The sequence below is a fragment of the Rhinoraja longicauda genome, chromosome 3 (assembly GCF_053455715.1).
Source record: "Rhinoraja longicauda isolate Sanriku21f chromosome 3, sRhiLon1.1, whole genome shotgun sequence".
Taxonomy (NCBI): Eukaryota; Metazoa; Chordata; class Chondrichthyes; order Rajiformes; family Arhynchobatidae; genus Rhinoraja; species Rhinoraja longicauda.
In genome coordinates this window covers 93,038,943-93,066,094 of record NC_135955.1, presented here as the reverse complement: position 1 = coordinate 93,066,094, position 27,152 = coordinate 93,038,943, and the positions used below count along the sequence as shown (strand labels likewise).

At 49.3% G+C, this 27,152-nt stretch overlaps 1 protein-coding gene across 1 annotated transcript in view; it reads right to left on the bottom strand.

The window, feature by feature from the left end:
* Positions 1-27,152, bottom strand: part of LOC144592184 (teneurin-3-like) — a 2,027,615-nt gene that overhangs the window by 1,007,246 nt on the left and 993,217 nt on the right. The window contains exon 6 of the mRNA XM_078396656.1: positions 9,456-9,506. The gene's annotated coding sequence lies outside the window, so the exon portion shown is untranslated. The remainder of the gene's footprint in view (positions 1-9,455; positions 9,507-27,152) is intronic.

The window sequence follows — 27,152 nt, the reverse complement described above, 5'->3', positions numbered from 1 at the left end:
ATAAATTTTCAATTTACGAATTCTTGCTCAGTGAAGTATTGGCGAGTAAAGCATTCATAAATTGAGGAATTTCTGTGGTCATGAAGCATTTTGTATGAAAAAGATTAACGAGCTAGAAGGCTGGATTTGCTACAAAGCCTTTAGTCAGTCAAGGGAAACGCGAACTCTTTAGCAAACACCAGTTTCGTAGTAGGTTTATTATCGTCACACGTATTGAGGTACAGTGAAAAGCTTAAGAGTCATAGAGTGATACAGTGTGGAAACAGGCCCTTTCGGCCAACATGTCCCAGCTACACTAGTCACACTTGCCTGCGCTTGGTCCATATCCCTCCAAACCTGTCCTATACATGTACCTGTCCAGCTGTTTCTCAAACGATGGGATAGTCTCAGCCTCAACTACCTAAAGGGATCAGGGGGTATGGAGAGAAGGCAGGTACAGGCTACTGAGCTGAATGATCAGCCATGATCATATTGAATGGCGGTGCAGGCTCGAAGGGCCGAATGGCCTACTCCTGCACCTATTTTCTATGTTTCTATGTTTCTACCTCCTCTGGCAGCTTGTTCCATACACCCACCACCCTCTGCATGAAAAAGTTACCCCTCGGATTCCTATTAAATCTTTCCCCCTTCACCTTGAACCTATGTCCTCTGGTCCTCAATTCCCCTACTCTGGGCAAAAGACTCTACCCGATCTATTCCTCTCATGATTTTGTACACCTCTATAAGATCACCCCTCATCCTCCTGCGCTCCATGGAATAGAGACCCAGCCTGCTCAACCTCTCCCTGTAGCTCACACCCTCTAGTTCTGGCAACATCCTCGTAAATCTTTTCTGAACCATTTGTTTTGCATGCCATCCAATTAGATCAGATGTACCATACATAAATACAATCTGTGGAATTCTTTGCCACAGACGGCTGTGGAGGCCAAGTCAGTGGATATATTTAAAGCAGAGATAGATAGATTCTTGATTAGTGCGGGTGTCAGGGGTTATGGGGAGAAGGCAGGAGAATGGGGTTAGGAGGGAGAGATAGATCAGCCGTGATTGAATGGCGCAGTGGACTTAATGGGCCGAATGGCCTAATTCTGCTCCAATCATTTATGATCTCGTGACACAATCAGTTCAAACTCAAGTACAACAGGTGGAGCAAAGGGGGAGATACAGAGTGCAGAATATAGTTCTCAGCATTGTAGCGCATCAGTTCCACAGACAAAGTCCAATGTCCGCAATGGGGTAGAGGTGAATCGGACAGTGCCCTAGCTTATGGAAGGGCCGTTCAGAAGCCTGATAACAGAGGGGAAGAAGCTGTCCCTGAGTCTGGTGGTGCGCGCTTTCAAGCTTCTGTACCTTCTGCCGGGCGGGAGCGGGGAGGGGAAGGGATGACCAGGGTGGGACAAGTCTTTGATTACGTCGGCTGCTTTCCCGAGGCAGCGTGAAGTGTAGATGGAGTCAATGGTGGGGAGTGTGGTGTGTGTGATGGGCTGGGGTACATCTGCAATGGTGGGGAGTGTGGTGTGTGTGATGGGCTGGGCTACATCCACAACTCCCTGCAATCTCTCGCGGTCTTGGGCAGAGCTGTTGGCAAACGAAACTGTGATGCAACCCTTCTATGGTACATCTTCAGACTTTAGAGATACAGCGCGGAAACAGGCCCTTCGGCCCACCGAGTCGGCTCCGACCAGCGATCCCCGCACATTAAAACTATCCTACACACACTAGGGGCAATTTATAAGATTACCAAAGCCAATTAACCAACAAACCTGCACGCCTTTGGAGTGTGGGAGGAAATCCAGAACACCCGGAGAAAACCCACGCAGGTCACGGGGAGAACGTACAAACTCCGTACAGACGGCGCCCGCAGTCGGGATGGAACCCGGGACTTTGGCGGTGAGGCAGCAACTCTACCGCTGCGCCACTGTGCCGCCCAGCTCACCTATCCATGTTTTCCACAGATGCTGCCTGACCCCTGAGTTACTCCAGCTTTCTTTGTCTCTCATTGATTGGTGAATGAAGTATTCCAGGTTCAGTCAGTGTCAGGGAGCTGGACTGACAGCTTTTTGAGGAGGTCAACAGCACAACAACACGGCATCGATGAATCAAAGAACAGGTATTTCACGAAGGCATTCAGAGCTCATCCTAACTGGTTGATGTTCCTGTAATGCTCCTTTGATCAAAAGATGCATCAGGCAACTGGAATATAACCTGTAGGAAAAAAGCTGCAGATGCTGGATAAATCGAAGTTAGACGCAAAATGCTGGAGTAACTCAGCGGCACAGGCAGCATCTCGGGAGGGAAGGAGTGGGTGACGTTTTGGGTCAAGACCCTTCGTCAGTCTGAAGAAGGGCCTTGACCCTAAACGTCACCCATTCCTTCTCTCCCGAGATGCTGCCTGACCCGCTGAGTTACTCCAGCATTTTGTGTCTACCGGCTTCCTTTTAGTTTAGTTTAGTTTATACATAGAGCACAGAAACAAGCCCTTCGGCCCACCGAGTCCGTGCCGACCAGCGATCCACACACACTAACACCATCCTACACACACTAGGGCCAATTTACATTTTATACCAAGCCAATTAACTCACAATCCGCTGGCCGCGTGTTCCAGGCCCCACCACCTAGTCTTTGACATTTCCACCCTGTGAGAATTATTCTGACTGAATAGCCTAGCTTTCCCTCTTATATTTGTATAATATAAGGGTCTTATAGGGTCTCTAGGGTCTAGGGTCTCTCCACAACCTATGGCACTCCAGAGAAAACAGTCAGCAGAAGGGTCTCGACCCGAAACGTCACCTATGCATGTTCTCCAGAGATGCTGCCTGACCCGCTGAGTTACCCCAGCACTCTGTGAAACGTCACCTATCCATGTTCTCCAGAGATGCTGCCTGACCCGCTGAGTTACTCAGTTACCCACCGAGCCATCAGCAGTAGAGTTGCTGCCATACAGCGCCAGAGTCCCAGGATCAATCCTGACTACGGGTGCTGTCTGTACGGAGTTTGGACATTTTCCCCGTGACCTGCATGTGTTTTCTCTAAACTCTGCTCCGCCAGATATTACTGGTGTAACTTTATATTGAAGGCAGCTGCCGTGCTGACTCAGCAGATGTTATTGATGGCTCACAGCTCTGAAACCTCCCCTCTATCCCCTCACATTAGATAGAGCTCTAGGGGCTAGTGGAATCAAGGGGTTTGGGGAGAAGGCAGGCACGGGTTACTGATTGTGGATGATCAGCCATGATCACAATGAATGGCGGTGCTGGCTCGAAGGGCCAAATGGCCTCCTCCTGCACCTATTGTCTATGTTTCTATGTCTATAAAGTATAAAACAGATTCACAGACTGAGGGAACAATACACCTAAAAGTCAATGGCTTTAAAGCAAGTCTGTAAAAACATGTACATTTTTGATGATATAAATTTGATCTGTCTCATCACTACATATCTAAAGTATTATAAGATCAACACAGATAATCACTTGGAAATTGAGGAAGTAAACATTAATCTTTAAGTAAACTGCACACTTAATAATGAATTGGACCAGGCGTTGAATCCCCATGACTTCAGATATTGTGAATCCCACAGTGGAGGCTTCAGTAGTCCAACATGCTACTACTGGACTAGTGTTGATGCATCACAGATTGGTTTGGGACCAGCTCCATCCAAGACCGCAATACATTGCAGAGAGTTGTGGACGCAGCCCAGACCATCACACAAACCAACCTCCCTTCCATCGACTCCATCTACACCTCACGCTGCCTCGGCAAGGCCAGCAGCATAATCATGGACCAGTCTCACCCCGGCCAATCCCTCTTCTCCCCTCTCCCATCAGGCAAGAGGTACAGAAGTGTGAAAACGCACACCTCCAGATTCAGGGACAGTTTCTTCCCGGCTGTTATCAGGCAACTGAACCATCCTACCACAACCAGAGAGCAGTGCTGAACTACTATCTACCTCATTGGTGACCCTCGAGCTATCTGTAATTGGACTTTACTGGACTTTACCTTGCACTAAACGTTGTTCCCTTATCATGTATCTGTACACTGTAAATGGTTCGATTGTAATCATGTATTGTCTTTCCGTTGACTGGATAGCACGCAACAAAAGCTTTTCCCTGTACCTCGGTAAAATTATTTGTTGTACAATCATGATCCAAATAGTTTTGAATGGCCGTTTCTAAATCCTATACAATTATAGAGTCATAGATAGAGGCATAGAGCGTGGAAACCAGCCCTTCGGCCCAACTTACCCACACCGACCAACATGTCCCATCTTCACTAGTACCATCTGCCCGTGTTTGGTCCATATCCCTTCAAACCTGTCCTATCCAAGAATCTGTTTAACCATATCTTAAATGTTGGGATAGTCCCTGCCTCAACTACCTCCTCTGGCAGCTCATTCTATGTACCCACCACTCTTTGTGTGAAAACGTTACCCCTCCGATTCTGATTAAATCTTTTCCCCTCTCACCTTAAACCTTTGTCCTCTGGTCCTCGATTCCCCTACTCTGGGCAAGAGACTCTGTGCGTCTGCCCGATCTATTCCTCTCATGATTTTGTACACCTCTATAAGATCTCCCCTCATCCTCCTGCGCTCCATGGAATAGAGACCCAGCCTGCTCAACCTCTCCCTGTGGCTCACACCCTCTAGTCCTGGCAACATCCTCGTAAATCTTCTCTTCACCCTTTCAAGCTTCACAATATCTTTCCTTTAATGTGGTGCCCAGAACTGAACACAATATTCTAAATGAGGCCTCACCAACATCCTGTACAACTGCAACATGACCTCCCAACTTCTATACTCAATACTCTGACTGATGTGTCAAAAGCCTTTTAGACCACACATTATGATGATACATGTTATACAAATTACCACAAATCTATATACTAAAACTCTCGTTTGTTTATTTGTTTGTTCCTGAACTACAACCAAAACGGTGCACGATAGCGTGACAATGTTAGCCCCACCTTACTCACCGTCGTCCCTTTGGTGCTAATGGAAGAAGTTTCATTGAAATCGGTGTTATATTTTTAAAGTTACTCACATAAAGTTTAAATCTACATCCTAGGGAGGGAGGAGGGGAGGAGGGGAGGGAGGGGGGGAGGGAGGGAGGGAGGGCGGGAGGATAAGGGAGGGGGATGGAGTGGGGGATTGAGGGGAAGGGCGGGGGAGAGGGGGAGGGGGGGAGAGGAGGGGGGGATGAGGAGTGAAGGAGGGGGGGAGTGGGGGAGGGGGGAAAGGGGGGAGGATGGGGGAGGGGGAGGGAGGGGGGAGGGAGGGGGGAGGGAGGGGGAAGGGAGGAGGGAGGGGGGAGGGAGGGGGGAGGGAGGGGGGAGGGGGGGTGAGGGGGGGTTAGGGGGGAGGGAGGGGGTGGGGGGGTGAGGGGGGGAGGGGGAGGGAGGAGGGGAGGGGGGGGAGGGGGAGGGAGGGGGAGGGAGGGGGATGGAGGGGGGGAGGGAGGGAGGGTGCCGCACCAATGCTGGAGAGGTTTGGGCCCAACGGGTCCACATGGTCTAGTAGTCACTAAAAGGCAGGCTTTCATGAATGTGAGCAATAAACATGTGATGTTTCATCTTAAATTGACCTCAGTAAACTCCATTTACAGCAATCAGAGTTTGAACTTGAAAGCAGAACAGTAATCCAGTAAAGCGTATTTATACATTTCAAACATCACAACAAACCATACTCCTTTTCTTTACATAAACACCGGACGACCCCCAGCGCCACACACGCACACGCACACGCACACGCACACGCACACGCACACGCCCACGCACACGCACACGCACACGCACACGCCCACGCCCACGCACACGCACACGCACACGCCCACGCCCACGCCCACGCACACGCACACGCCCACGCACACGCACACGCGCACGCGCACACACACCTCCAGGGTAAGAATAAAAATAATAATGATGATAATGAATATAAAGTGTTCTACCATTTATCTACAGTTACGAGGTGGCACTTTGGATTTTAACATCACGTCCCCTGTATTTGAAAACAATACATATCAATCACTTGCAGGGGAGGGGGGGGGTGTGGGGGGGTCTCACTGATGCCCAGCTTGAGGGGGGGTGGCGTGGGTGAGTGTGGGGGGGAGGGGATGGAGGGGGAGGGGGGAGTCGGGGAGAGGAGGGGGATAGTCCAATGCAGGAGAGGTTTGGAGTTTTAAGGGGGGTTGAGAGGGGATGGATTGGGTGAGTGGGTGAGGGGGAGAGGGGTGGAGGGGGGTGAAGGGAGGAGGGGGATGGAGTGGGTGAGTGGTTCTGGGGGGGAAGGGGAGGTGGAGGGGGGGAGTGGGGGAGGGGACAGTGCTAGACCAATGCAGGTTTGGGGGAGTTTTAAGGGGGGGTTGAGAGGGGTTGGAGAGGGTACGTGGGTGAGGGGTGGAGGGGGAGAGGGAGAGGAGGGGAGGGGGGGATGGAGTGGGTGAGTGGGTCTGGGGGGGGAAGGGGAGGGGGAGGGGGAGTGCTAGGTCAATGCAGGAGAGATTTGGGGAGATTTAAGGTGGGGTTGAGGGGGAATGGAGTGGGTGAGTGGGTGAATGAGTAAGTGGGGGAGGGGAAAGGGGGGAAGGGGGGAGGGGAAAGGGGAAAGGGGGGAGGGGGGAGTGGGGGAGGGGAAGGGGGTGAGTGGGTAAGTGGGGGGGGAGTCGGGGAGAGGAGGGGGCTAGTCCAATGCAGGAGAGGTTTGGGGTTTTAAGGGGGGTTGAGAGGGGATGGATTGGGTGAGTGGGTGGGGGGGGGGAGGGTGGAGGGGGGTGAGGGGAGGGGGATGGAGTGGGTGAGTGGGTCTGGGGGAGCAGGTGGAGTGGAGGGGGGAGGGGGAGAGTGGGGGAGGGGAGAGTGCTAGACCAATGCAGGAGAGGTTTGGGGGAGTTTGAAGGTGGGGTTGAGGGGGAATGGAGTGGGTACGTGGGTGACGGGGGGAGGGGTGGAGGGGGGTGAGGGGGGGAGGGAGGGGAGGGGAGGGGGGGATGGAGTGGGTGAGTGGGTCTGGGGGGGGAAGGGGAGGGGGAGGAGTGCTAGACAAATGCAGGAGAGGTTTGGGGGAGTTTTAAGGTGGGGTTGAGGAGGAATGGAGTGGGTGAGTGGAGGGGGGAGGGTGGGGATGGGGGGGGTAAGGGAGGTTAAGGGGGGGATGGAGTGGGTGAATGTGTAAGTGGGGAGGAGGGGAAAGGGGGGGAAGGGGAAGGGGGGAGAGGGGATGGGGAAGGGGGGTGAGTGGGTAAGTGGGGGAGGGGGGAATCGGGGAGAGGAGGGGGCTAGTCCAATGCAGGAGTGGTTTGGGGGAGTTTTAAGGTGGGGTTGAGGGGGAATGGAGTGGGTGAGTGGAGGGGGGAGGGAGGGGATGGGGGGGGTAAGAGAGGGTGAGGGGGGGGGGATGGAGTAGGTGAGTGGATGAATGAGTAAGTGGGGGGGAGGGGAAAGGGGGGGAAGGGGGGAGTGGGTAAGTGGGGGAGGGGGGAGAGGAGGGGGCTAGTCCAATGCAGGAGAGGTTTGGGGTTTTAAGGGGGGGTTGAGAGGGGATGGAGTGGATGTGTGGGTGAGGGGGGAGGGGGGTGAGGGGGAGAAGGGGAGGGGAAGTGGGGAGGGGTGAGTGGGGTAGGGAGTGTGCTAGACAAATGCAGGAGAGGTTTGGCAACGGTTCCACTTGGTCTAGTAGTCACTAAAAGGCATGTTTTCATGAATGTGAGCAATAAATATGTGATGTTTCATCTCAAATTGACTTCAGTAAACTCCATTTAGAGCAATCAGAGTTTGAACTTGAAGGCAGAACATTAATCCAGTAAAGCATACAGTTTGGTACTTCTACATTTCAAACATCACAATAAAACAAACTCCTTTTCTTTACATACATACACAATATGTAAAGCAAATCTAAACTTTGTCAGGAAAACAAATAATAATTTTCTTCCCAAATATATAATTTTTGTTTATTGCTGAGATAACGTTTTCAATAAGTCCACGCACATAAGTTCTAGGAGCAGAATTAGGCCATTTGGCCCACCAATTCTACTCCAACATTCAATAGACAATAGACAATAGGTGCAGGAGGAGGCCATTCGGCCCTTCGAGCCAGCACTGCCATTCACTGTGATCATGGCTGATCATTCTCAATCAGTACCCCGTTCCTGCCTTCTCCCCATACCCCCTGACTCCGCTAACCTTAAAAGTTCTATCCAGCTCTCTCTTGAATGCATTCAGAGAATTGGCCTCCACAGCCTTCTGAGGAGAGAATTCCACAGATTCACAACTCTCTGACTGAAAAAGTTTCTCCTCATCTCTGTTCTAAATGGCCCACCCCTTATTCTTAAACTGTGGCCCCATGTTCTGGACTCCCCCGACATTGGGAACATGTTTCCTGCCTCTAACGTGTCCAATCCCTTAATAATCTTATACGTTTCGATAAGATCCCCTCTCATCCTTCTAAATTCCAGTGTATACAAGCCTAGTCGCTCCAGTCTTTCAACATATGACAGTCCCGCCATTCATGGAATCATTCAATCATGGCAGATCTATGACTCGCTCTCAATCCCATTCTCTGGCCTTCTCCCCGTAACCCCTGACACCAGTACAAATCTGAAGATACATCTGAAGGGTCTCGACTTTAAACGCCACCTACTACTTCTCTCCAGAGATGCTGCCTGTCCCGCTGAGTTACTCCAGCATTTTGTGTCCATCTAATCAAGAAACTGCCTGTCGCCACCATAAAAATACCCACGGACTTGGCTTCTACAGCCCTCTGTGGCAATGAATTCCACAGATTCACCTCCCACTGACTGGAGAAATTACCCCTCACCTCCATTCAGGCAGGAGAATGGGGTTGAGATGGAGATAGATCAGTCATGATCTGGGGTGCCAACGTCCAAATCACCGCCCCGCGCCCCACGTGACCTCACCCAGCCAGCGGCCATGTGCTCCCGCTCCACCAACAGCGGCCGACCGGGCCGGGAGGCGGTTTGCTACATCAGGCAGCGCCAGGGCCTCCGGGCCTACAGTGTCCGAAGCTAAAATGTCGGAAAACCTAGAGTGTCCGGGCCTACAGAGTGCGGGCCTACAGTGTCCGAACCTACAGCGCCCCCCCGGGCCTACAGTGTCCTGGCCTACAGTGTCCTGGCCTGCAGCATCCGGGCCTGCAGCGTCCGGGCCTACAGCGTCCGGGCCTACAGCGTCCAGGCCCACAGCGTCCGGGCCTACAGCGCCCCCCCGGGCCTACAGCGACCGGGCCTACAGCGTCCGGTCCTACAGCGTCCGGGCCTACAGTGTCCGGGCCTACAGTGTCCGGGCCTACAGCGCCCCCCCGGGCCTAATACGGAACAATAGTGGTCCTCAACGGGACATTTGGAAACGCTAGTATTTACTGAATGGCAGAATAGACTTGATGGGCCGAATGGCCTAATTCTGCTCCTAGAAATTAAGAAATCAGTCAAGGTAATAAACCATGGTTTACTTACAGGATTGGTGATCCATCGTTGTGTCTTCCCCAGCCTTTACACAGCACTGCACTGAAACACAAGCAGAGCAAAGACAAATATTTAGAGAGAAGGTACCAGGGATTACAGGTGCTGGATCACAAAGAAAGTTATGGATAAGTAAAAATATAATAGCATTTTACATTAAAAATAGTGTTTTCCTTCATTATTAATCCAGGACCTCCACTTCTGATGATGACTAAATGGTGCAAAAAGACACTAAGTGCAGGAGTAACTCAGCGGGTCAGGCAGCATCTGTGGAGAACATGGATAGGTGATGTTTCACAGAGTGCTGGAGTAACTCAGCGGGTCAGGCAGCATCTGTGGAGAACATGGATAGGTGACGTTTCACAGAGTGCTGGAGTAACTCAGCGGGTCAGGCAGCATCTCTGGAGAACATGGATAGGTGACGTTTCACAGAGTGCTGGAGTAACTCAGCGGGTCAGGCAGCATCTCTGGAGAACATGGATAGGTGTTCTCCAGAGATGCTGCCTGTCCCGCTGAGTTACTCCAGTATTTCTTGTCTATTTACGGTTTAAACCAGCACCTGCAGTTCCTCCCTACACGGGAAGAATTGATAGTTTGTTGGAAAATAATTGCATGAAAGAAAAACTTGCAAAGCACTAAATTCTTCAATAATTAATTTATCTGTCCCTCGTGACAAGATTTAGTGAATGATGTACAAGAGCCCCTGATTTAATTGAGATGGTATGACAAACACTTTTTAGAGGAGAATTTAGTTCAGTTTAGTTTATTTTAGAGATGCAGCTTAGAAATAGAGCCTTCGGCCTACCGAGCCCGTGCCGACCAGCGATCCCCATACAATAGTTCTATCCCTAGTTCTATACATACGTCGGACATTTTACACAAGACAATTAACCTACCGCCTTGCACATTTTTAGTTTAGAGATACAGAGTGGGAACAGGCCCTTCGGCCCACCAAGTCCGCGCCGACCAGCGATCCCCGCACACTAACACTATCCTACACACACTAGGGACAATTTTTACATTTACCAAGCCAATTAACCTCCATAACAGCACGTCTTTGGAGTGTGGGAGGAAACCGAAGATCTCGGAGAAAACCCACGCGGGTCACGGGGAGAACGTACAAACTCCGTACGGACAGCGCCCGTAGTCGGGATGGAACCCGGGTCTCCAGCGCTGTATTCGCTGTAAGGCGGCAACTCTACCGCTGCGCCACAGTGACCGTACATCTTTGGAGAGTGGGAGGAAACCGTAGCACCTAGAGAAAACCCACGCAGGTCAGAGGGAGAACGTACAAACTCTGTACAGAAAGCACCCATAAAGGGGTTTTAACCATGACCATAGACATCGGAGCAGAATTAGGCCATTCGGCCCATCGACTCTACTCCGCCATTCAAACATGGCTGACCTATTTTTTCCTCTCAACCCCAATCCTCTCCCTTCTCACCTTAAACCCTGACACCTGTACTAATCGATTAACATAGAACATAGAGCAATAGACAACAGACAATAGGTGCAGGAGGAGGCCATTCGGATCGAACCCGTGTCTCTGACGCTGTGAGGCAGCAACTCTGTTCTACCCCTGTCATGCAAAAATCCTTTCAAGCTCTTATGGTAAAAGGTACTTGATCTAATCTGAGTTGTGCTACCCAATCTCTACCTTAACTCTGAGAATGTGTAAAATGTTGAATGACATGTATTTAGTGTGAAACTTGCAACTGTAATTATGTCCATCCTTAGTCTAAGTTGTATAGCAATGTCTGATGTCTGGGAGTATTTAAAGATTTAAGCCAACGTTCTTGTGAACAGGAATTTATTTTTCTTCAGTAAAAGGACAGGTGACGATTTGGGTCTGGACCCTTCTTCAGTGTCAAGTGTGAAGAAGGGTCCCGACCCCGAAATGTCACCTATCCACTTTCTCCAGAGATGCTGCCTGACCCGCTGAGTTACCCCAGCACTCTGTGAAACGTCACCTATCCATGTTCTCCACAGATGCTGCCTGACCCGCTGAGTTACTCCAGCACTCTGTGAAACGTCACCTATCCATGTTCTCCAGAGATGCTGCCTGACCCGCTGAGTTACTCCAGCACTCTGTGAAATGTTCCCTATCCATGAACAGAACAAAACAGCAATGTTTTCCCATTTCGAATTACAAGGGAGTGAATAATTAATTGGGCCAATAGCTGTGTAGTTCAGTAAAGTGCTTGTTAGCAGCTCTGCACTTAAGCGACACTTATGTGCTGCTAACAAAAGAAATATCAATCTCATCAATTTTAAGTGAGTGAGAGAACAAAACAAATCTAGTGAATGCTGTGGCTCCTTCCATTGATTCTATCTGAACAAAGTCTCTCCATTACACACACAGAGGTGTAATAGCAAGACGCAAGATAAATAACAGGTATAACAGGTATAACAGAGCTTTATTTGTCGTTCGGTACCGAAGTACCGAACGAAACTACATAGCAGTCATAGAAAAAAAAAAAGAACACAAGACACACGACCCCAACACAAACGTCCATCACAGTGACTCCAAACACCCCCTCACTGTGATGGAGGCAACAAAACTTCCACTCTCTTCCCCACGCCCACGGACAGACAGCTCGTCCCCGACCGACCCGCACAGTCCCCGCACCGGGCGCTGAAACGTCTCGCGGCCGAACCGGGCGATGAAAGGCCCGCGACCAAGCCTTGCGCAGCTAAGTCCCGTGGTCGAGCCGCACCGGGCGATGTCAAGTCCCGCAGCCGAGCCGCACCAGCGGTGAAAAGTCCCGCAGCCGAGCCGCACCGGGCGATGTAAAGCCCCGCGGCCGAGCCGCACCGGGCGATGTTAAGTCCCGCAGCCGAGCCGCACCGGGCGATGTAAAGCCCCGTGGCCGAGCCGCACCGGGCGATGTAAAGCCCCGCAGCCGAGCTGCACCGGGCGGTGTTAAGTCCCGCAGCCGAGCTGCACCGGGCGGTGTTAAGCCCCGCAGTCGAGCTGCACCGGGCGGTGTTAAGCCCCGCAGCCGAGCTGCACCGGGCACTGTTAAGTCCAGCGGCCAAGCCGCACCGGGGGATGTAAAGTCCAGCGGCCAAGTCGCACCGGGATGTAAAGTCCAGCGGCCAAGCCGCACCGGGGGATGTTAGGCCCTGCAGCCGAGCCGCACCCCGCGCCGTGAGGAAGAGAAAAGTTCCCCCCCCCCACACCCACCCACACCACCACCCCCTCCCACACATACACAACCAAAAAAAATATATATATAAAAACCATCCCAACACCGACACACAACAAAAAAAAAGGGAAAAAAAAGACGGACAGACTGCTAGTCAGCCGCTGCCGTTAGGCGCCGCCATCACTGTAGATTCCCCATTCAATCAACATCGAATTCTCCGGGTTTATGTAACTAACCAGCAAACAACACCACTTACCTTTAAATTTATTTATTTCATCTTTCCCGTCTGTTTTTAGTTTAGTTTGGTTTAGTTTAAAGATACAGCGTGGAATCGTGGACACAGCCCAGACCATCACACAAACCAACCTCCCTCCCACTGACTCCATCTACACCTCACGCTGCCTCGGCAAGGCCAGCAGCATAATCAAGGACCAGTCTCACCCCGGCCACTCCCTCTTCTCCCCTCTCCCATCGGGCAAGAGGTACAGAAGTGTGAAAACGCACACCTCCAGATTCAGGGACAGTTTCTTCCCGGCTGTTATCAGGCAACTGAACCATCCTACCACAACCAGAGAGCAGTGCTGAACTACTATCTAGCTGTTTGGAGACTTTCAGAATATCTGTAATTGGACTTTACTGGACTTTATTGCACAAAACGTTATTCCCTTTATCCTGTATCTCTCCACTGTGGACGGCTCGATTGTAATCATGTATTGTCTTACCGCTGACTAGATAGAACGCAACAAAAATGGTTTGCACTGTAACTCAGTATACGTGTCAGTAAACGAAACTAAATCCTGATTCTTCTGATGGGCACAACGTACTGGAGTAACTCAGCGGGTCAGGCAGCATCCGTGGAGAACATGGATAGGTGACGTTTCACAGAGTGCTGGAGTAACTCAGCGGGTCAGGCAGCATCTCTGGAGAACATGGATAGGTGACGTTTCACAGAGTGCTGGAGTCACTCAGCGGGTCAGGCAGCATCTCTGGAGAAAGACACTCTTGACTCTTCTTCAGTCTGAAGAAGGGTCTCGACCCGAAACGTCACCCATTCCTTCTCTCCAGAGATGCTGCCTGACCCTCTGAATTACTCCAGCTTTTTGTGTCCATCTCCGGTTCACACCACCATCTGTAGTTCCTCCCCACACTCAGTGATCTTTCCTGGGCCACCCATCATTAACCTTTTAGAGATCGCGTTTGATTACAGACATTACATCATCTTCGTCTCCTCTCATAACCATCTCCATAAGGAACTCACAGAGTTTGTCAGCTTCAACTCAACTTGATTTTATAATTCATGTAGTCTGATTATTGTTACAGCATTGAAATATCGATGTATTTTTTAAAATTTTGAGTCTAGTTTGCGTTAAGTTTAGAGATACTCATTGAGTTTCTCCAGCATATTGTGTCTTCTTATTGGCAAACCAGCATTGGCTGTTAGTTTAGTTTAGACTTTAGTCTTTAGAGATACAGCGTGGAGTAGACAATAGACAATAAACAATAGGTGCAGGAGGAGGCCATTCGGCCCTTCGAGCCAGCACCGCCATTCAATGTGATCATGGCTGATCATTCACAATCAGTACCCCGTTCCTGCCTTCTCCCCATACCCCCTGACTCCACTATCTTTAAGAGCTCTATCAAGCTCTCTCTTGAAAGCATCCAGAGAATTGGCCTCCACTGCCTTCTGAGACAGAGAGTTCCACAGATTTACAACTCTCTGGGTGAAAACATGTTTCCTCATCTCCGTTCTAAATGGCCTGCCCCTTATTCTTAACCTGGTTCTGGACTACCCCAACATCAGGAACATGTTTTCTGCCTCAAATGTGTCCAATCCATAGAGACCCTTTGGTCTGCCTAGTCTACGCCAATCAGTGATCGCCCCATACAACAGTTGTATCCTACACACACTCGGGACTATTTACAGAAGCTGATTAACCTAAAAAAATAGTTTGTCTTTGGAGTACAGCATCCGTGGTCGGGATGGAACCCGGGTCTCTGGCGCTGTGAGGCAGCAACTCTACCGCTGCGCCACCGTGCCGCCCCTTATGTGGCGTATGGCTCAACGACTCTTGGACTCCGACCTGCGGACTAACTCTAGCATTGGCTGCTGTGATTTTAGATTCCCAATATGTCGAGCAAATTTCGTTGCATCATCGATTGAAATATTTGATGCTGTTAGAAGTGAAATAGAAATTTATGCTTTGTTAAACCCTGTGTGAGGCTGTTCAGAAGTGTTAACCCCTAAAGGACTGTGCGTGGGGAGGTGTGGTATAGGATCACAGGTATGGAACCAGAAGCCACACAGTCTTAGAATAAAGGGCAGGCCATTTAAAACTGAGGTGAGGAGGAACTTTTTAGTTAGTGCACTGGGTGATCGGTGGTCGGCACGGACTCATCGGGCCAAAGAGCCTGTTTCTACATTTTTGTTTTAGTTTAGAGATACAGTGCAGAAACAGGCCCCATCGGGTCCGCGCCGACCAGCGATCCCCGCACACTAACACTATCCTACACACACTAGGGACAATTTTTACATTTACCAAGCCAATTAACCTACAAACCTGCACGCCTTTGGAGTGTGGGAGGAAACTGAAGATCTCGGAGAAAACCCACGCAGGTCACGGGGAGAACGTACAAACTCCGTACAGACGGCGCCCGTAGTCGGGATGGAACCCGGGTCTCCGGCGCTGTGAGGCAGCAACTCTACCGCTGCGCCACCGTGCCGCTCAAGACCAAAGTCTAAAAGGCAAAAGGGCTTGTTGCACCGTTCTACGTTTCACGTTAATTGATTAGTCAGGGTGTGAAAGATTACGGGGAGAAGGCAGAACAATGGGATTGAGAGGAAAAGATAGACCAGCCATGATTGGATGGCAGAGCAGACACAATGGACCGAATGGCCTAATTCTGCTCCAATGTACACTACTTTGAATTAACATTGCATGTGCCAACCAGAATTTTAATTCTTTTAGTTTTAAGCTTAGAGATACAGCGCGGAAACAGGCCCTTCGGCCCACCGGGTCAGCACCGACCAGCGATCCCCGCACACTAACACCATCCTACACACACTGGGAACAATTTACAATTTACACCAAGGCCAATTAACCTACAAACCTGCACGTCTTTGGAGTGTGGGAGGAAACCAGAGCACCCGGAGAAATCCCACGCAGGTCACGGGGAGAACGTGCAAACTCCGTACAGACAGCACCCATAATCAGGATCGAATACGGGTCTCTGGAGCTGTAAGGCAGCAACTCTACCACTGCGCCACCGTGCGGTACGTGTCTTAAGGTTAATATTCCTGTGCAGCCAACAAAAACTCGGATGTATTTAGCTTATAGTTACTGTAACACCCAGAGAGTTGTGAATTTGTGGAATTCTCTGCCACAGAGGGCAGTGGAAACCATTTCACTGGATGAATTTAAAAGAGAGTTAGATAGAGCTCTAGGGGCTAGCGGAATCAAGGGATATGGGGAGAAGGCAGGCACGGGATACTGATTGTGGACGTTCAGCCGTGAAGGGGCAGGCCATTTAGAACGGAGATGAGGAAAAACTTTTTCAGTCAGAGAGTTGTGAATCTGTGGAATTCTCTGCCTCAGAAGGCAGTGGAGGCCAATTCTCGGAATGCATTGAAGAGAGAGCTAGATAGAGCTCTTAAGGATAGCGGAGTCAGGGGGTATGGGGAGAAGGCAGGAATGGGGTACTGATTGAGAATGATCAGCCATGATCACATTGAATGGCGGTGCTGGCTCGAAGGGCCGAATGGCCTCCTCCTGCACCTATTGTCTATTGTCTATTGAATGGCGGTGCTGGCTCGAAGGGCCAAATGGCCTCCTCCTGCAACTATTTTCTATGTTTCTACGTAAATGTCCTAAAGCAACAAAAAAAACTGAAGTGTCAATTTCAGTCGGCTGATCTTTAAAGAACTGTTGAATTATTAAACCATATTTTTCTTAACCTGAGGCACGTTGAACATAAACGCTTCATTTGAGTTCAGTTATCCTTGCACAGAGCACACTGCGTTATCTGCTTGTGTCACGATTTGCTGAGCTTTAGTGTTCCTTATTGCTCGCTGCATTGATTTGACAACAAGAAAACCATGTTCAGCAGTGTATCAAATTCATTTCCTCTGCTTTCTCCCGTGAAAAGATATAAAAACAAACAAAATGAAGGGACCATGAAGCAGATGAATCTCTCTGGGGCATTTGTAAGCCTCAAATGTCCTATCCTTAAGGGCCTTAAGTCCCACTTAGGCGACTGCCGGTGACTAGGCTGTGGCTGAACGTTGGCCGGGGTGTCGCGGGCGTGATCGTGATCGTGAGGAGTCTTCAATGAATCGTAGCGGATCTCGGCGTGTTGCGGAAACATTTACCTGCTAGACATTTCTGTGTGGCAGCTGGCTTGTGGCCAGGTATGGCAGCTTATTGCGGGTGCTGTCTGTCGCACGCTGTCCCCAGGTTTGCTAGGTTGTCGCAGATGCGTTTAGAAGCACGTAATATTAAATTAAGAAAAGGCATTTGAAGATACCAGAAGATAGTTTTGTTTAACCAGTTTATTTACCGTCAGGACATTTGACGGGTAGATTGGAGGCGGCAGTTTGACGGTCAGGTAAGCGTGGGGATTTGGCGATGTTTCCGAAAACGTTGTAATCTCTTAGCCAGGCGCTAGTTTCACAAAGAAAGTGACTCGTGTCGACCTGACTCGGCATTGTCGTGGTCATTGTCGTGGTCATTGTCGTGGTCATTGTCGTGGTCATTGTCGTGGTCATTGTCGTGGTCATTGTCGTGGTCATTGTCGTGGTCATTGTCGTGGTCATTGTCGTGGTCATTGTCGTGGTCATTGTCGTGGTCATTGTCGCGGTCATTGTCGCGGTCATTGTCATGGGTATTGTCGTGGTCATTGTCATCGTCATTGTCGTGGTCATTGTCGTGGTCATTGTCGTGGTCATTGTCGCGGTCATTGTCACGGTCATTGTCGTGGTCATTGTCGCGGTCATTGTCGTGGTCATTGTCGTGGTCATTGTCGCGGTCATTGTCGTGGTCATTGTCGTGGTCATTGTCGTAGGGGAAAAGAAAATGTCGGCGATCTGCTACGACTTTGACAGTCGCCGGCAGTCGCCTTAAAAACCGCGTAACTGGGACACGCCCTTAACTCACCAGTAGCAATAACCTGGTGCTGCCCCATCTTGAAGAACTTTTATCTGCAGTTCACCAACTTTTTCCCCGCAACTTTACTTGGATGGCCATAATTGTTCAATAGACAATAGGTGCATGAGGAGGACATTCGGCCCTTCGAGCCAGCACCGCCCTTCAATGTGATCATGGATGATCATCCACAATCAGTACCACGTTCCTGCCTTCTCCCCATACCCCCTGACTCCGCTATCCTTAAGAGCTCCAAAAGAGATGCCTGGTAAAAGATTGTCAACTGTTGTGCCTTTGTTTCTGGGGCACAAGTGTGCATTAGTCTAGCTGGGTGGCATCTGATGGTTCATACTTTCCTAAGTTCTCGGAGCAGAATTAGGCCATTCGGCCCATCAAGTCCACTCCACCATTCACTCACGTCTGATCTATCTCTCCCCTTCAACCCCATTCTCCTGCCTTCTCCCCGTAACCCCTGACACCCGCACTAATCAAGAATCTATCTATCTCTGCCTTAAAAATATCCACTGACTTGGCCTCCACAGCCGTCTGTGGCAATGAATTCCACAGATTCACCGCCCTCTGACTAAAGAAATTCCTCCTCATCTCCTTTCTGAGAATCCTCTTCAGACCCAAAACGTCCCTATTCTCTTTCTCCAGAGATGCTGCCTGACCCGCTGAGTTACTCCAGCACCCTGTGAAACGTCACCTATCCATGTTCTCCACAGATGCTGCCTGACCCACTGAGTTACTCCGGCATTTTGTGTTCACAACTTCATATATAACAGTATAACAGAACTTTATTGTCATTCGGTATAAATACCGAACGAAATTTCAGCAGTCACAAGACACAGCAAAAAAGAAAAGAACACAGGACACACGACCCCAATACAAACATCCATCACAGTGACTCCAAACACCCCCTCACTGTGATGGAGGCAACAAAACTTCCACTCTCTTCCCCCCGCACCCACGGACAGGCAGCTCGACCCCTACCGAGGCAACCAACACGCACAGCCCCCGCAAGGGGATGGAAGGCCCCGCGGCCGAGCCGCCCCGGGCACTGAAACGTCCCGCGGCCGAGCCACACCGGGCACTGAAACGTCCCGCGGCCGAGCCACACCGGGCACTGAAACGTCCCGCGGCCAAGCCGCGCCGGCGATGTTAAGTCCAGCGGCCGAGCCGCACCGGGCACTGAAACGTCCCGCAACCGAGCCGCGGCGGCGATGTTAAGTCCCGCAGCCGAGCCGCACCGGGCACTGAAACGTCCCGCAGCCGAGCCGCACCGAGCACTGAACCGTCCCGCGGCCATACCGGGCGATGGAAGGCCCCGCGGCCGAGCTGCGCCCCGGGGAAGAAACCCAATAAAAGAAAGGTTTCCCCCACACCCCCCACACCCCCCACACATACACAGCCAAAAACAGAAACAAAAACCATCCCAACACCGACACACACAAAAAAAAGACAAACAGACTGCTAGAGAGCCGCAGCCGTTAGGCGCAGCCACACGTGACCGGAGCCACGGAGCAGAATTAGGCCATTCGGCCCATCTAGTCTACTCCGCCATTCAATCGTGGCTGATCTATCTTTCCCTCTCAACCCCATTCTCCTGCCTTCTCCCCACGTCCTCTGATCAATCAATGATCAATCATTAACCGTACTAATCAATCTTCAGCATCTATCTCCAGTGCGTACAGTTACATTTGCTGTTCATTGCCACCATTTTTTTTCAACTTGCAATGATAATGATAATTCTTGAATATAATGCATTATTAAAACCTAATTTAAGGCTTACGTTTTCTTTCAAGAAAAAAGTTTAAATATTTAATCTTGACCTCGGAAAATAATGTGATTTGAATCTCTCTGCAAATGCTGTGCTGCTTTGCAATGAAGGCTTTTTGCTAAGCAATAGTTTTACAATTAAGTTAAAGAATAGATTTTTAAAACTTAGTTATAAAGCCTTGCTATGGAGAAAGAATAATGAAACTGAATTTTGCTTTATAAAACCAAACCATGTAAAAATTATGAAGTAGAAACAAGGAACTAGTGTGGCCCGCGTGTGCGGGATAATGCTCGTGTACGGTGGGTGATCACTGGTCGGAGCAGCCTAGATGGGCCGAAGGGCCTGTTTCCACGCTGTTTTTCCAAAGTCCAAAGTCAAAACTGCTAGTTTGTAAAAATGAATACAGAGTGCTGGAGTAACTCAGCGGGTCAGGCAGCATCTGTGGAGAACACGGATAGGTGACGTTTCACAGAGCGCTGGAGTAATTCAGCGGGTCAGGCAGCATCTGTGGAGAACATGGATAGGTGACGTTTCACAGAGTGCTGGAGTAATTCAGCGGGTCAGGCAGCATCGCTGGAGAACATAGGTGCAGCGTAGGTTCACTAGGTTAATTCCCGGAATGGCGGGACTATCATATGTTGAAAGACTGGAGCGACTAGGCTTGTGTACACTGGAATTTAGAAGGATGAGAGGGGATCTTATCGAAACGTATAAGATTATTAAGGGGTTGGACACGTTAGAGGCAGGAAACGTGTTCCCAATGTTGGGGGAGTTCAGAACAAGGGGCCATAGTTTAAGAATAAGGGGTAGTCCATTTAGAACAGAGATGTCGAAAACTAAACAACGCTCCCTGTCGTACACAGTGACATCAAAGAAGCCTTTAATTACTGTGGTCCACAAAATGCACCTCCTCCAACAATCTTCCCACGCAGAACACAACAAGGGGAATCATCTGTGCAATCCGGTCGCTGTGTTCTGGTAATTACCTGATAACCGTGGCATTACCTTCTCCTTAATCGCAGCAACATTCTCAAAGGTGAGAAGAATGCCTTTGCATGTTTACGATTATTGCTGGAAGAGACTTCTAAATTTGCCGATTTAATATATTTTTAATAGCTAAATGACTTCACATTAGTTGATACGAAAGTGGCTGCAAAATCACCAACTCCTGAAGCATAAACAAGAATGTTTTACCGCTGAGCAATCAATTATTCACCAAATACACATTGGTCTTTTCGTTCTATCAAACGCTTGTTAAATATTTAAAGCACTTTTTAAAAATTCGTTCAAACCCAACACTGCTTGCTTATTTTTAAGGGCATATATCCGTACAAATCACGAGACAATTTTCTACCTGGTCCTTTCAGCTTTGGTTTTAGAGACACAGCGTGGAAACAGGCCCTGTGGCCCACCGAGTCCACGCCGATCAGCGATCCCCGCACACTCACGCCATGTTGAAAGACTGGAGCGACTAGGCTTATGTTGAAAGACTTGTATACACTGGAATTTAGAAGGATGAGAGGGGATCTTATCGGAACGTATAAGATTATTAAGGGCTTGGACACGTTAGAGGCAGGAAACATGTTCCCAATGTTGGGGGAGTCCAGAACCAGGGGCCACAGTTTAAGAATAAGGGGTAGGCCATTTAGAACGGAGGTGAGGAAAAACGTTTTCACTCAGAATGTTGTGAATCTGTGGAATTCTCTGCCTCAGAAGGCAGTGGAGGCCAATTATCTGGATGCTTTCAAGAGAGAGCTAGATAGAGCTCTTAAGGATAGCGGAGTCAGGGGGTATGGGGAGAAGGCAGGAACGGGGTTCTGATTGTGGATGATCAGCCATGATCACATTGAATGGTGGTGCTGGCTCGAAGGGCCAAGTGGCCTCCTCCTGCACCTATTGTCCATTGTCTATTGTCTATAACCTACAAACCTGCACGTCTTTGGAGTGTGGGAGGAAACCGAAGATCTCGGAGAAAACCCACGCGGGTCACGGGGAGAACGTACAAACTCCATACGTTTAGCACCCGTAGTCGGGATCGAACCCGGGTCTCTGGCGCTGTGCCGCCCGAGATATTGCGATGAGAAGGATGTCAATGAGTCTAAGAGCCACACAGCATGGAAAAAGGCCCTTCGGCCCAACACACCCATGCTAACCGGACAAGATGCCCCATCTACGTTAGTCCCATTTACCCGCATTTGGCCCATCTCCCTCCAAACGTTTCCTGTCTATGTACCGGCCGCTTGGGCAGCTTACAACCCAGCGGTAGGATTCTTGATTTCTCTAACTTAAAGTAATCCTTCCGTCTCTCCACCACCCTAGTTCTTCAACTGATTTCACAAACCTCTTGATTGGTTTTGCGGCTGGGTCTCTATTCCATGGAGCGCAGGAGGATGAGGGGAGATCTTATAGAGGTGTACAAAATCATGAGAGGAATAGATCGGGTAGATGCACAGAGTCTCTTGCCCAGAGTAGGGGAATCGAGGACCAGAGGACATAGGTTCAATTTGAGGGGGAAATATTTAATAGGAATCCGAGGGGTAGCTTTTTCACACAGAGGGTGGTGGGTGTATGGAAAGAGCTGCCGGAGGAGCTAGTTGAGGCTGGGACTATCCCATCGTTTAAGAAACAGTTAGACAGGTACATGGATAGGACAGGTTTGGAGGGATATGGACCAAACGCAGACAGGTGGGACTAGGGTAGCTGGGACATTGTTGGCCGGTGTGGGCCGAAGGGCCTGTTTCCATGCTGTATCACTCTCTGACTCTATGACTCTATACCTCGTTGTCACCATCCCGTCAGACAACAATGAACTATTCTATATTTCCGTGATCATATAATGCTCTGATTAGTCCTTTAAACATCTTACACGCTGTTTATACACTTTCATATCTCTAGTTTCCATCTCCCCCTAGCTCTCAGTCTGAAAGACTCAACCCAAAACGTCACATATCCATGTTCTCCACAGATGCTGCCTGACCCGCTGAGTTACTCCAGCACTCTGTGAAACGTCACCTGTCCATGTTCTCCACAGATGCTGCCTGACCCGCTGAGTTACTCCAGCACTTTGGGTCTATCTTTAGTATAAACCAGCATCTGCAGTTCTTTGTTTAGACGCAAACTATTCAGCTTCACAAGTGAATTGAAATAAATGCCGACATTTTTAAGCAAAGAGGGCCCCCAGAGCCTTTAAATTTTATTTTTATTAAATCTTACTGAGTGTGGGTCGGATTCATTACTAGGTTGGTCCCAGCCATTGCAGGCATTTTAGATTTTCTTGCACGTTGGCACAACTCTGGCACAACCATCGACACCTCACGCTGCCTCGGCAAGGCCAGCAGCATAATCAAGGACCAGTCTCACCCCGGCCACTCCCTCTTCTCCCCTCTCCCATCGGAAAACGCACACCTCCAGATTCAGAGACAGTTTCTTCCCGGCTGTTATCAGGCAACTGAACCATCCTACCACAACCAGAGAGCGGTGCTGAACTACTATCTACCTCATTGGTGACCCTCGGACTATATTTGATTGGACTTTGCTGGCTTTACCTTGCACTAAACGTTATTCCCTTTATCATGTATCTGTACACTGTGGACGGCTCGATTGTAATCGTGCATTGTCTTTCTTCTGACTGGTTAGCGCGCAACAAAAGCTTTTCACCGTACCTCGGTGATATTGAACTAAAGTGAACTACTGAGCTGAAGTCAATGTGACACATTATAAAATGAGTAAATACCAGAAATGAATGATTAAGGATGGCACGGTGGCGCAGCGGTAGAGTTGCTGCCTCACAGCGCCAGAGACACGGGTTCCATCCTGACTACGGGTGCTGTCTGTACGGAGTTTGTACGTTCTCCCCGTGACCTGCGTGGGTTTTCTCCAGGTGCTCCGGTTTCCTCCCACACTCCCAAAGACGTGCAGGTTTGTAGGTTAATTGGCTTCAGTAAAAATTGTAGATTGTCCCTAGTGTGTGTGTGTGTAGGATAGTGTTAGTGTGCGGGGATCGCTGGTCGGCGCAGATTCGGTGGGCTGAAGGGCCTGTTTCCGCGATGTATCTTAAAATCTTATCGAAACTATAATTTGGATTAAAAACCTTTATGAGAAGTGTTTTTACAGTAAATGAGCTATTTTTATCTGGAATTCTAAACTCGCCGTGGTAGGAAGATAGTGGAGAGAGACACAAAATGCTGGAGTAACTCAGTGGGACAGGCTGTATCTCTGGAGAGAAGGAATGGGGGCCTATCTTCAGTGTAAACCAGCATTCACAGTTCCCTTTTACACATAAGGTGATAGTGGGCTACTTCTTTAGTTTAGTTTAGTCCATTATCGTCACATGTGTAAAGTCCAGAGTCTAAAATAAAGAATACATAGAAACATAGAAACATAGAAAATAGGTGCAGGAGTAGGCCATTCGGCCCTTCGAGCCTGCACCGCCATTCAATATGATCATGGCTGATCATCCAGCTCAGTATCCCGTACCTGCCTTCTCTCCATACCCCCTGACCCCTTTAGCCACAGGGGCCACATCTAACTCCCTCTTAAATATAGCCAATGAACTGGCCTCAACTACCTTCTGTGGCAGAGAATTCCACAGACTCACCACTCTCTGTGTGAAGAAATGTTTTCTCATCTCGGTCCTAAAAGACTTCCCCCTTATCCTTAAGCTGTGACCCCTGGTTCTGGACTCCCTGCAACATCGGGAACAATCTTCCCGCATCTAACCTCTCCAACCCCTTAAGAATTTTATATGTTTCTATAAGATCCCCCCTCAGTCTCCTAAATTCCAGCGAGTACAAGCCGAGTCTATCCAGTCTTTCTTCATATGAAAGTCCCGCCATCCCAGGGATCAATCTGGTGAACCTTCTCTGTACTCCCTCTAATACTGTCGCTAAATGAGCAGAAATCACTGAAAATCATTCTGAGGTCACACAAACCAACCTCCCTTCCATTGACTCCATCTACACCTCACGCTGCCCCGGCAAGGCCAGCAGCATAATCAAGGACCAGTCTCACCCCGGCCACACCCTCTTCTCCCCTCTCCCATCGGGCAAGAGGTACAGAAGTGTGAAAACGCACACCTCCAGATTCAGGGACAGTTTCTTCCCGGCTGTTATCAGGCAACTGAACCATCCTACCACAACCAGAGAGCAGTGCTGAACTACTATCTACCTCATTGGTGACCCTCGGACTATCCTTGATCGGACTTTGCTGGCTTTACCTTGCACTAAACATTATTCCCTTATCATGTATCTGTACACTGTGGACGGCTCGATTGTAATCATGTATGGTCTTTCCGCTGACTGGTTAGCACGCAACAAAAGCTTTTCACTGTACCTCGGTACACGTGACAATAAACTAAACTGAACAGAGGTATGTTAACAGGTTAACATGATACAAGTGCAGCTACTCCATCTTCCATTGGAGGACTTAACAATATTTACATTATTTATACCTAAATGTATTATTTAGTTTCTTTTGTCTGCACGGTTGTCTGCCATTTGTGTAAAGGACACATTTTATAAATGTCCTGGTTCATTCTGAAGGCTCTTTAGCTCATTATTAATGAAATAACTTCATGACCGACAGTCAGGTCTGTGCATGCAAAGCAAACAAAATGACACAGATCCTTGGTAGACACAGAGTGCTGGAGTAACTCAGCGGGTCAGGCAGCATCTGTGGAGAACATGGACAGGTGACGTTTCACAGAGTGCTGGAGTAACTCAGCGGGTCAGGCAGCATCTCAGGAGAGAAGGAATGGGTGACGTTTCGGGTCGAGACCCTTCTTCAGACTGATGTCAGGGGAGGGGGTGGGACAAAGATAGAATGTAGTCGGAGACAGGAAGACTGGTGGGAGAACTGGGAAGGGGGAGGGGATAGAGAGGGAAAGCAGGGACTATCTGAAGTTAGAGGAGTCAATGTTCATACCGCTGGGGTGTAAACTGCCCAAGCGAAATATGAGGTGATGTTCCTCCAATTTGCACTGGGCCTCACTCTGACAATGGAGGAGGCCCAGGACAGAAAGGTCAGATTGGGAATGGGAGGGGGAGTTGACGTGCTGAGCCACCGGGAGATCAGGTTGGTTAAGACACAGATCCTTGGGTAGCTTACAACCCAGCGGTATGAACATTAAAATACGGTAAGGACTGAACCAGGGGTCACAGATTAAGAATAAGGGGTAGGCCATTTAGAACAGAGATGAGGAAAAACTTTTTCAGTCGGAGAGTTGTGAAGCTGTGGAATTCTCTGCCTCAGAAGGCAGTGGAGGCCAATTCCCTGAATGCTTTCAAGAGAGAGCTAGATAGAGCTCTTAAGGATAGCGGAGTCAGGGGGTATGGGGAGAAGGCAGGAACGGGGTACTGATTGTGGATGATCAGCCGTGATCACGGTGAATGGCGGTGCTGGCTCGAAGAGCCGAATGGCCTCCTCCTGCACCTATTGTCTATTGCCTATATCTGGGATTCCTCTGGGTGTTCCGGTTTCTTCCCACATCCCAGAGACATGCAGGCTTGTGGGTTAATTGTCCTCGGTAAATTGCCCGTGGTGTGTGGGATTAAACTGGGGTCCATGTGATTGTTGGTCAGTGCGGACATGTGGGCTAAAGGGCCTATCTCTGCACTGTGTCTCTAAACTAAACTAAACTAAACTAAAACTAAATTAATCTAAACTCAAGCTAATCTAAAACTAAACTGAAACTAAACGGAAACTTCTTGGCGTATGAGGGGTGATCTATAAAGATATATTGTATTGTATATTGTATTGTATTGTATTTTATCTTGTAGAGGGGTATAAGTTAATGAGAGGAATAGATTGGGTAGAAGCACAGAGTCTCTTGTCCAGAGTAGGGGAATCTAGAACCAGAGGGCATGGGTTTAAGGTGAAGAGAAAAAGATTTAATAGGAAGCTGATAGGAGACGCACAGAATCTATTGGCCAGAGTTGGGGAATCAAAAACCAGAGGACATGGGTTTAAGGTGAAGAGAAAAAGATTTAATTAGAACCTGATAGGAAAAATGGCAATCGTCTTACACAAAGGGTGGTGGGTGTACGGAACGAGCTGCCTGAGGATATTGATGCAGGTACTTTTTAGTTCAGTTTAGTTTAGAGATACAGTGCGGAAACAGGCCCTTCGGCCCACCGGGTCCGCGCCGACCAGTGATCCCCACACATTAATGCTATCCTACACACACTAGGGACAATGTTTCACATTTATCAAGCCAATTGGAGATCTTTGGTTTCCTCCCACACTCCAAAGACGTACAGGTATGTAGGTTAATTGACTGGGTAAATGTAAAAAGTGTCCCTAGTGTGTGTAGGATATTGTTAATGTGTGGGGATCGCTGGGCGGTGCAGGCTCGGTGGGCCGAAGGGCCTGTTTCCGCGCTGTATCTCTAAAAAAAATTAACCTATAAACCTGCACGTCTTTGGAGTGTGGGAGGAAACCGAAGATCTCGAAGAAAACCCACGCAGGTCACGGGGAGAACGTACAAACTCCGTACGGACAGCGCCCTTAGTCGGGATGGAACCCGGATCTCCGGCGCTGCATTCGCTATAAGGCGGCAACTCTACCGCTGCGCCACCGTGACCGCTCGAGTTGGTCTCCACATCATGTTCAGCACGGACATTATGGG